Source organism: Triticum urartu, chromosome 2 (genome assembly GCF_003073215.2).
Source record: "Triticum urartu cultivar G1812 chromosome 2, Tu2.1, whole genome shotgun sequence".
Classification (NCBI taxonomy): Eukaryota; Viridiplantae; Streptophyta; class Magnoliopsida; order Poales; family Poaceae; genus Triticum; species Triticum urartu.
This window is the reverse complement of record NC_053023.1, coordinates 541,916,292-541,927,146: the sequence shown is the minus strand read 5'-3', so window position 1 is coordinate 541,927,146 and position 10,855 is coordinate 541,916,292.

The window sequence follows — 10,855 nt, the reverse complement described above, 5'->3', positions numbered from 1 at the left end:
CGAGGTTCGTCGGCGCCGATCGGGTCCAGGCGGCGCGGCTCTCCAGTCTCCGTGGCGAGTTTGACAACCTGCGCATGGAGGAGAGGGAGGCGCTGGACGCGTACGCCGGCAAAATCGGCGGCATGGCAGCAAGGTATGCTGGCCACGGCTCGACGCTCGGCGACACCGCCATGGTGAGAAAATTGCTCGACACGGTGCCCGATCGGTTGTATGCCGCGGTGGTCAGGATCAAACAGTTCTGCGACGTGGAGACGATGTCGTTCGAGGAGGCGTTGAGTAGGCTCAAGGCGTTCGACGAACGCTTACATCGGCGCACGCAGGACAACGACGGACGAGGCGGCGATCAGCTGATGTTCACGGCGGCCCAGTGGGAGGCACGGCAGCGTCAGCGCAGCGGCAACCTCAACCACGACGACGATGCGAGCAGCGTGGCTTCGGGCACGAGACGGCGGCGCGGGAAGTGCTACAATTGTGGCGTTCGTGGCCACTTCTCCCGTGACCGCCGACAGCCGAAGAAGGAGAAGGCGCTCCTTGCCGACATCGATGACGAGCCGACCTTACTATAGGTCGTGTCTTAGGGGGAGATTGTTAGGAATAAGACACGGCGGTGGTGGTGACCAGTGTGTGCGTGCGTGTTGGTCGTGCTGGACTTCATGGCGAGTGTGCGTGTGTGCGTGCATTGGGTGCGTGTCGAGTCTGTGCTTATGTTTGGGTCGTAGTCAGTTAGCAGCAGTCGCGGCTGGACGCGTCAGAATGCGTAGTAGAGGACGGCGTAGGCGAGCGAGTCCCTGGGCGCTCGTACGTGCGTGCGTAGGAAAGGAAGCTTGGGCGCTGCGTCCCGTGTGATACAAAGCCGGCGGTGATTTGGTTTGTTAGTCCAGGTTGTTATACGTAGGTGGTTAGGAGTCCAGATATGTTTTGGTTTGTCCAGCTATATATATGACAGGGATAAGAGGCGTTCGGCGCCGTGGTTTGTTGCCAGAAATACATCTCCGCGTATCCTTTCTTTGTCTACGATCTGTCCCTCAAAACTAGTTCGTGCTAGCTAGGGTTAGACCCAACATTGCTAACATGATTTGGACAGACTTAAGCATCGCTACGAGTGAGAAAATTTCATCGTAGTCAACACCTTGAACTTTGTCAAAAACCTTTTTCGACAAGTCTAGCTTTGTAGATAGTAACACTACTATCAGCGTCCGTCTTCCTCTTGAAGATCGATTTATTTTCTATGGCTTGCCGATCGTCGGGCAAATCCATTAAAGTCCATACTTTGTTCTCATACATGGATCATATCTCAGATTTCATGGCCTCAAACCATTCCGCGGAATCTGGGCTCATCATCGCTTCCTCATAGTTCACAAGTTCGTCATGGTCTAGTAACATGACTTCCAAAACAGGATTACCATACCACTCTGGTGCGGATCTCACTCTGGTTAACCTACGAGATTCGGTAGTAACTTGATCTGAAGTTACATGATCATTATCATTAGCTTCCTCACTAATTGGTGTAGTAGTCACAGGAACAGATTTCTGTGATGAACTACTTCCCAATAAGGGAGAAGGTACAATTACCTTATGAAGTTCTACTTTCCTCCCACTCACTTCTTTCGAGAGAAACTCCTTCTCTAGAAAGGATCCATTCTCAGCAACGAATATCTTGCCTTCGGATCTGTGATAGAAGGTGTACCCAACATTTTCTTTTGGGTATCCTATGAAGACGCACTTCTCCGATTTGGGTTTGAGCTTGTCAGGTTGAAACTTTTTCACATAAGCATTACAACCCCAAATTTTAAGAAACGACAACTTTGGTTTCTTGTTAAACCATTGTTCATACGGTGTCGTTTCAACGGATTTAGATGGTGCCCTATTTAACGTGAATGCAGCTGTCTCTAATGCATAATCCCAAAACGATAGTGGTAGATTGGTAAGAGACATCATAGTTCGCACCATATCTAATAAAGTACGGTTATGACATTCGGACACACCATTATGCTGTGGTGTTCTAGGTGGCGAGAGTAGTGAAACTATTTCACATTGTTTTTAACTGAAGGCCAAACTCGTAACTCAAATATTTTCCTTCTGCGATCATATCGTAGAAACTTTTTATTTTTGTTACGATGATTCTCCACTTCACTCTGAAATTCTTTGAACTTTTCAAATGTTTCAGACTTGTGTTTCATGAAGTAGATATACCCATATCTTCTCAGATCATCTGTGAAGGTTAGAAAATAACGATACCCGCCGCGAGCCTCAACACTCATTGGACTGCATACATCAGTATGTATTATTTCCAACAAGTTTTGCTGCTCGCTCCATTGTCCCGGAGAACGGAGTCTTAGTCATCTTGCCCATGAGGCATGGTTCGCAAGTACCAAGTGATTCATAATCAAGTGGTTCCAAAAGTCCATCAGTATGGAGTTTCTTCATGCGCTTTACACTGATATGACCTAAACGGCAGTGCCACAAATAAGTTGCACTATCATTATTAACTTTGCATCTTTTTGGTTTCAATATTATGAATATGTGTATCACTACGATCGAGATCCAATGAACCATTTTCATTGGGTGTGTAACCATATAAGGTTTTATTCATGTAAACAGAACAACAATTATTCTCTAACTTAAATAAATAACCATATTGCAATAAACATGATCAAATCATATTCATGCTCAACGTAAACACCAAATAACACTTATTTAGGTTCAACACTAATCCCGAAATTATAGGGAGTGTGCGATGATGATCATATCAATCTTGGAACCACTTCCAACACACATCGTCACTTCACCCTTAACTAGTCTCTATTTATTCTGCAACTCCCGTTTCGAGCTACTAATCTTAGCAACTGAACTAGTATCAAATACTGAGGGGTTGCTATAAACACTAGTAAAGTACACATCAATAACATGTATATCAAATATACTTATGTTCACTTTGCCATCCTTCTTATACGCCAATCACTTGGGGTAGTTCCGCTTCCAGTGACCAGTCCCTTTGCAGTAGAAGCACTTAGTCTTAGGCTTAGGACCAGACTTGGGCTTCTTCACTTGAGCAGTAACTTGCTTGCCGTTCTTCTTGAAGTTCCCCTTCTTCCCTCTGCCCTTTTCTTGAAACTAGTGGTCTTGTCTACCATCAACACTTGATGTTTTTCTCGATTTCTACCTTCATCAATTTCAGCATTACGAAGAGCTTGGGAATTGTTTCCGTTATCCCTTGCATATCATAGTTCATCACGAAGTTCTACTAACTTGGTGATGGTGACTAGAGAATTCTGTTAATCACTATTTTATCTGGAAGATTAACTCCCACTTGATTCAAGCAATTGTAGTACCCAGAAAATCTGAGCACATGCTCACTAGTTGAGCGATTCTCCTCCATCTTTTAGCTATAGAACTTGTTGGAGACTTCATATCTCTCAACTCGGGTATTTGCTTGAAATATTAACTTCAACTCCTGGAACATCTCATATGGTCCGTGACGTTCAAAACGTCTTTGAAGTCCTGATTCTAAGCTGTTAAGCATGGTGCACTAAACTATCAAGTAGTCATCATATTGAGCTAGCCAAACGTTCATAACGTCTGTATCTTCTCCTGCAATAGGTCTGTCACCTGGCGGTGCATCAAGGACATAATTCTTCTGTGCAGCAATGAGGATAAACCTTAGATCACGGATCCAATCCGCATCATTGCTACTAACATCTTTCAACACAATTTTCTCTAGGAACATATCAAAATAAACACAGGGAAGCAACAACGCGAGCTATTGATCTACAACATGATTTGCAAAATACTACCAGGACTAAGTTCATGATAAATTTAAGTTCAATTAATCATATTACTTAAGAACTCCCACTTAGATAGACATCCCTCTAATCCTCTAAGTGATCACGTGATCCAAATCAACTAAACCATGTCCGATCATCACGTGAGATGGAGTAGTTTCATTGGTGAACATCACTATGTTGATCATATCTACTATATGATTCACGCTCGACCATTCGGTCTCCGTGTTCCGAGGCCATATCTGTATATGCTTGGCTCGTCAAGTATAACCTGAGTATTCTGCGTGTGCAACTGTTTTGCACCCGTTGTATTTGAACGTAGAGCCTATCACACCCGATAATCATGTGGTGTCTCAGCACGAAGAACTTTCGCAACGGTGCATACTCAGGGAGAACACTTCTTGATAATTAGTGAGAGATCATCTTAAAATGCTACCGTCAATCAAAGCAAGATAAGATGCATAAAAGATAAACCTCACATGCAATTAATATAAGTGATATGATATGGCCATCATCATCTTGTGCTTGTGATCTCCATCTTCGAAGCACCGTCGTGATCACCATCATCACCGGCGTGACACCTCACTAGTAGAAAACAGGGCTTTGGTCCAGGCCGGGTCAGCCCATTAGTCCCGGTTCAGTCTAGAACCGGGACCAATGTGGGCATTGGTCCCGGTTCGTGAGCCCAGGGGGCCAGCCGGGCCACGTGGGCCATTGGTCCCGGTTCATCTAGACCTTTTGGTCCCGGTTGGTGGGATGAACCGGGACCAATGGGCCTCGCTCCTGGCCCACCACCATTGGTCCCGGTTGGTGGCTTGAACCGGGACCAAAGGCTCCCCTTTAGTCCCGGCTCATGTCACCAACCGGGACCAATGAGGTGCCTATATATACCCCCTCGCGCAAGAGCAGAGCACAGTGCTCTGTTTTTTCTGGCCGAGGGGGAGAGGGCTTTGTGGTGCTCTAGCTCACCTCCTATGCACATGAGGTGTTCGATGGAATGCCCGAGCCACACTACTTAAGCTTTCTCCTCTCGAAGCTCGACGTCCAAGCTCCATTTTCCTCGAGATTTGTCTAGATTTAGCGGTCCGTCACGCCCCGTCCCCGTCTTCACCGCCGTCGATCACCCGCGCCGATCTCATCACTGACACCACCGTGGTGAGCCTCTTGTTCTTATCTTCTTTCTGAAAGGAAAAATATTCTTACTTGTATGTTTAGATAGATACTTGTATCATTTTCTTACATTTATTATTGCATCTTATATAGTGCGATGGTTTTGGTATCCGCCCCCGTCGGCACTCGTCCTGTCTATGATTCGGATGTGGTATGTATATTATCTTTATAGCTATTGGTTCAGTTATTGTTTATGAAAATTATGCCGACCAACATGACATAGATTTTATTTATCTAGGATGTATGTGAATCAGAAATGCCAACCGACCCTATTGTCGAGAGGTTAAATTTAGTTGAAGAAGAAAACAATTTGTTGAAGGAAAAAATAAAAAAAATTGAGGAGGTGAAGATGATATTGGAGTTGCATGTTGCGGATGTCGTCGATGATCACAAGATCAAGATGGATGCAATGCGCTTGAAGATTAGAAAATATGCCATTCATACCGAGGCTTGGTATCATTATGCCGTTGGATCAATTGTTACCTTGGTTGCGATTATGATCGCATTTGTTTTCGCATTGAAATGTTTTACATAGTTTCAATGTATGGTTTAATTAACTAGATGCTCTGGAGATCTATAGGTTGTTAGATGAGAACTATGTATGCACTTTGGTTTTAATGTGATGATGAACTTCTATTAATTTGGACACTTAATTATATATAATGCACGCAGATGAACCGGCAATGGATGTACGGTGACAGACACACCCGCGAGTACATTAAGGGCGTGCATGAGTTTCTCGATGCGGCTGAGGCAAACAAGCGGAATGGTTTTATGTGTTGTCCATGCATTGAATGTGGGAATACGAGGTCTTACTCTAACCGGAAAATCCTTCACTCCCACCTGCTTTACAAGGGTTTCATGCCACACTATAATGTTTGGACGAGGCACGGAGAAATAGGGGTTATGATGGAAGACGACAAAGAAGAAGACTACGATGACAACTATGTGCCCCCTGAATACGGTGATGCTGCCACGGGGGGAGCTGGTGAAGATCAAGAGGAACCAGACAATGTGCCCAATGATGCTGCAACGGGTGAAGCTGCTGAAGATCAAGAGGAACCAGACGATGTGCCCGATGATGATGATCTCCGCCGGGTCATTGTCGATGCAAGGACGCAATGCATTAGTCAAAAGGAGAAGCTGAAGTTCGATCGCATGTTAGAGGATCACAAAAAAGGGTTATACCCCAATTGCGAAGATGGCAACACAAAGCTTGGTACCGTACTGGAATTGCTGCAGTGGAAGGCAGACAATGCTGTGGCTAACAAAGGATTTGAGAAGCTACTGAAAATATTGAAGAAGAAGCTTCGAAAGGATAACGAATTGCCCGACAGTGCATACGCAGCAAAGAAGGTCGTATGCCCTCTAGGATTGGAGGTGGAGAAGATACATGCATGCCCTAATGACTGCATCCTCTACCGCGGTGCATACAAGGATCTGAACGCATGCCCGGTATGCGGTGCATTGCGGTATAAGATCAGACGAGATGACCCTGGTGATGTTGACGGCGAGCCCCCCAGGAAGAGGGTTCCTGCGAAGGTGATGTGGTATGCTCCTATAATACCACGGTTGAAACGTCTGTTCAAAAATGAAGAGCATGCCAAGTTGATGCGATGGCACAGTGAGAATCGAAAGAAAGATGGGAAGTTGAGAGCACCCGCTGACGGGTCGCAGTGGAGAAAAATCGAGAGAAAGTACTGGGATGAGTTTGCAAAGGACCCAAGGAATGTATGGTTTGCTTTAAGCGCGGATGGCATTAATCCTTTCGGGGAGCAGAGCAGCAATCACAACACCTGGCCCGTGACTCTATGTATGTATAACCTTCCTCCTTGGATGTGCATGAAGCGGAAGTTCATTATGATGCCAGTTCTCATCCAAGGCCCTAAGCAACCCGGCAACGAAATTGATGTTTACCTAACGCCATTAGTTGAAGAACTTTTACAGCTATGGAATGAAAACGGTGTACGTACGTGGGATGAGCACAGACAGGAGGAATTTAACCTTAAGGCATTGCTGTTCGTGACCATCAATGATTGGCCCGCTCTCAGTAACCTTTCAGGACAGACAAACAAAGGATACCACGCATGCACGCACTGTTTAGATGACACTGAAAGTATATACCTGGACAAATGCAGGAAGAATGTGTACCTGGGCCATCATCGATTTCTTCCGACCAACCATCAATGTCGACAGAAAGGCAAGCATTTCAAAGGCGAGGCAGATCACCGGAAGAAGCCCGCCATGCGCACCGGTGATCACGTGCTTGCTATGGTCAATGATTTACACTACGTAATCTTTGGAAAGGGTCCCGGTGGACTAGCTGTTCCCAATGATGCCGAGGGACACGCACCCATGTGGAAGAAGAAATCTATATTTTGGGACCTACCCTACTGGAAAGACCTAGAGGTCCGCTCCTCAATCGACGTGATGCACGTGATGAAGAACCTTTGCGTGAACCTGCTAGGCTTCTTGGGCATGTATGGGAAGACAAAAGATACACCTGAGGCACGGGAGGACCTACAACGTTTGCACGAAAAAGACGGCATGCCTCCGAAGTAGTATAATGGTCCTGCCAGCTACGCTCTTACGAAAGAAGAGAAAGAAATCTTCTTTGAATGCCTGCTCAGTATGAAGGTCACAACTGGCTTCTCGTCGAATATAAAGGGAATAATAAATATGCCAGAGAAAAATTTTCAGAACCTAAAGTCTCATGACTGCCACGTGATTATGACGCAACTGCTTCCGGTTGCATTGAGGGGGCTTCTACCGAAAAACGTCCGATTAGCCATTGTGAAGCTATGTGCATTCCTCAAGCAATCTCTCAGAAGGTGATCGATCCAGAAATCGTACCAAGGCTAAGGAGTGATGTGGCGCAATGTCTTGTCAGTTTCGAGCTGGTGTTCCCACCATCCTTCTTCATTATCATGACGCATGTCCTAGTTCATCTAGTCGACGAGATTGTCATCCTGGGGCCCGTATTTCTACACAATATGTTCCCCTTTGAGAGGTTCATGGGAGTCCTAAATAAATATGTCCGTAATCGCGCTAGGCCAGAAGGAAGCATCTCCATGGGCCATCAAACAGAGGATGTTATCGGGTTTTGTGTTGACTTCATTCCTGGCCTTAACAAGATAGGTCTCCCTAAATCGCGGTATGAGGGGAGGCTGACTGGAAAAGGCACTCTTGGAAGAGACTCAATAATATGCAGGGACGGATATTCTTCGTCTCAAGGACACTACACGGTTCTACAGAACTCTACCTTGGTGACCCCGTATGTCGATGAACACAAGAACAGTCTGCGCTCCAAACACCCGGAGCTGTGCGACGACTGGATTAGATGTGAACACATCAGGACTTTCAGCAGTTGGTTGGAAACACGTCTCAGAGGTGACAACACTATTTGTGATGAGTTGTACTTGTTGTCCAGGGGACCATCTTTGACTGTATTGACTTACAAAGGATACGAGATAAATGGGAATACATTTTACACGATCGCCCAAGATCAAAAGAGCACCAACCAAAACAGCGGTGTCCGCTTTGATGCAGCAACCGAGAGCGGAAAGGATACATATTATGGTTACATAGTGGACATATGGGAACTTGACTACCGACCTGATTTTAAGGTCCCTTTGTTTAAGTGCAAATGGGTCAATCTGTTAGGCGGCGGGGTACAGGTAGACCCACATTACGGAATGACAACAGTGGATCTGAAAAATCTTGGGTACACTGACGAACCGTTCGTCCTAGCCAATGATGTGGCACAGGTTATCTATGTGAAGGACATGTCTACCAAACCGAGAAAAAGAAAAGATAAGGAAGCGAATACATCATATGATGAGCCAAAGCGCCACATAGTTCTTTCAGGAAAAAGGGACATCCTGGGAGTGGACGGCAAGACAGACATGTCTGAAGATTATGAAAAGATTCATGAAATTCCTCCCTTCAATGTCAAGGCTAACCCAAGCATCCTGATAAACAATGAAGATTATCCATGGTTACGGCGCAATAAGCAAATGACACAAGCGAAGAAAAAGTGAAGACTTTCTCCCGCAACTATTATGGTGATACCATGCCAAATTTGTAACAGACGAGTATGCTATGCCAACTTTTTCAGAGTTCATTTGAAAACTATGAATTTAGGTCGAATTTTCTCTATAGGTGCATCTATGTTCAAATTTTAACTATTCAAATTTGAAAACTAATGGCACTAACAGAAAGTTTATATTTTTTCTAAAACTAATGGCACTAACAGAAAGTTTATAATTTTGCTGACCTAAAAGCAAAACGAATTAAAAAATAAAGCAAAAAACAAAAGAAAATAAATAATATAGAAAACAAAACAAAAAAACTGGAAAAAAAATAAAAATAGCAACAATAAGTATTTTGTTGTAAGTAGAAACAAAATAAAAATAAATAAAGCAACAAAGAAAACAAAAAAAGTAAAAAAGTGTTTTCAAATTTGAAAACTAATGGCACTAACAGAAAGTTTATAATTTTTCTAAAACTAAAAGCAAAAAGAATTAAAAAATAAAGCAAAAAACAAAAGGAAATAAATAATGCAGAAAACAAAACAAAAAAACTAGAAAAAATAGGGCTCACCCCTATAATATTTGATACGACTAACTAAAATTACCAAATTGAGTATAATGATAAAACACAGTAATATTAAATAGCAGGAAAAAGATTGACTCAAAAATCAATTTTTATAGTAAAGTTATTCATAAACTAGTGATTCACACAAATTTTAAAAAAAATCAAATTTAAACTATTCAAATTTTAAAACTAATGGCACTAACAGAAAGTTTATAATTTTTGTGACCTAAAATAAAAAAGAAATCACTACAAAACTATAAGTATTTAGTTCTAAGTAGAAACAAAAAAAACAAAAAAAATGCCACCTACTGGGCCCCCACGGCCTGAGTACGACTAGAAACCCTACCATGGGCCAGGATTCAGGCCCGCGGGAGGCCCACTACGCCCACAGGCACAGATTGCAGTGTTAGGCCCGAAAGCCTGCTTTAGAGAGGAGCTCGAGAGGGAAGGCGCACCGCACCTTATAAACAGGTGCTCCTCCCTCTCAACTAGTGAGGTGGGACTAAATATTTTGGTTCGGGGCAGCATAGGCCTTTGGTCCCGGTTGGTGGCACCAACCGGGACTAAAGGGGGGCATTAGTCCTGGTTGGTGCTACGACCCGGGACCAAAGGCCGCCGCTTCCCGCCCTTTGGGCTGCTGAAAAGAGGCCTTTGGTCCCGGTTGGTGGCACCAACCGGGACTAAAGGGGGGGCATTAGTCCCGGGTCGTAGCACCAACCGGGACCAATGCTCTTGCTATATATACAACACTTTGCAGTTTTCGCCAAAATCCATCTGTTTCTTCTCGCCCCGACGCCTTCTGCTCCTCGTCGCCGTCGCCGCCGAGCCCTGCCCCGATGCCGTCAGGCTGGTCCACCCCGCCATCGCCGCCGCCGAGCCACTGCCCCGACACCGTCGCCGCACCCGCCGCCCCTGCCGGCCCCGACACCATCGCCGTCGCCGCACGCACCGCCCCTGCCCCGACCCCGTCGTCGTCGCCGCGCGCGCCACCCGTTCCCCGACCCCGTCGTCGCCGCCGCGCGCGCCGCCCCTTCCCCAACCACGTCGCCATCGCCGCGCGCGCCGCCCCTTTCCCAACCCCGTCGCCGTCGCCCCGACCACACACCGCCACCTTCGGTCCGGCCGCCGGCGCCCTTTCCTCTTATTGTTTTTCATTATTATAAAAATGTGCATATATGTATATGTTCTCTGTGTATATATGTTCATATATGCAAAAGTTAGATTTTAGAAAAACTTTATATATGCAAAAGTTTATATATGCAAAAATTTATACATATATGCAAGTATATATGTATTTTATATATGCA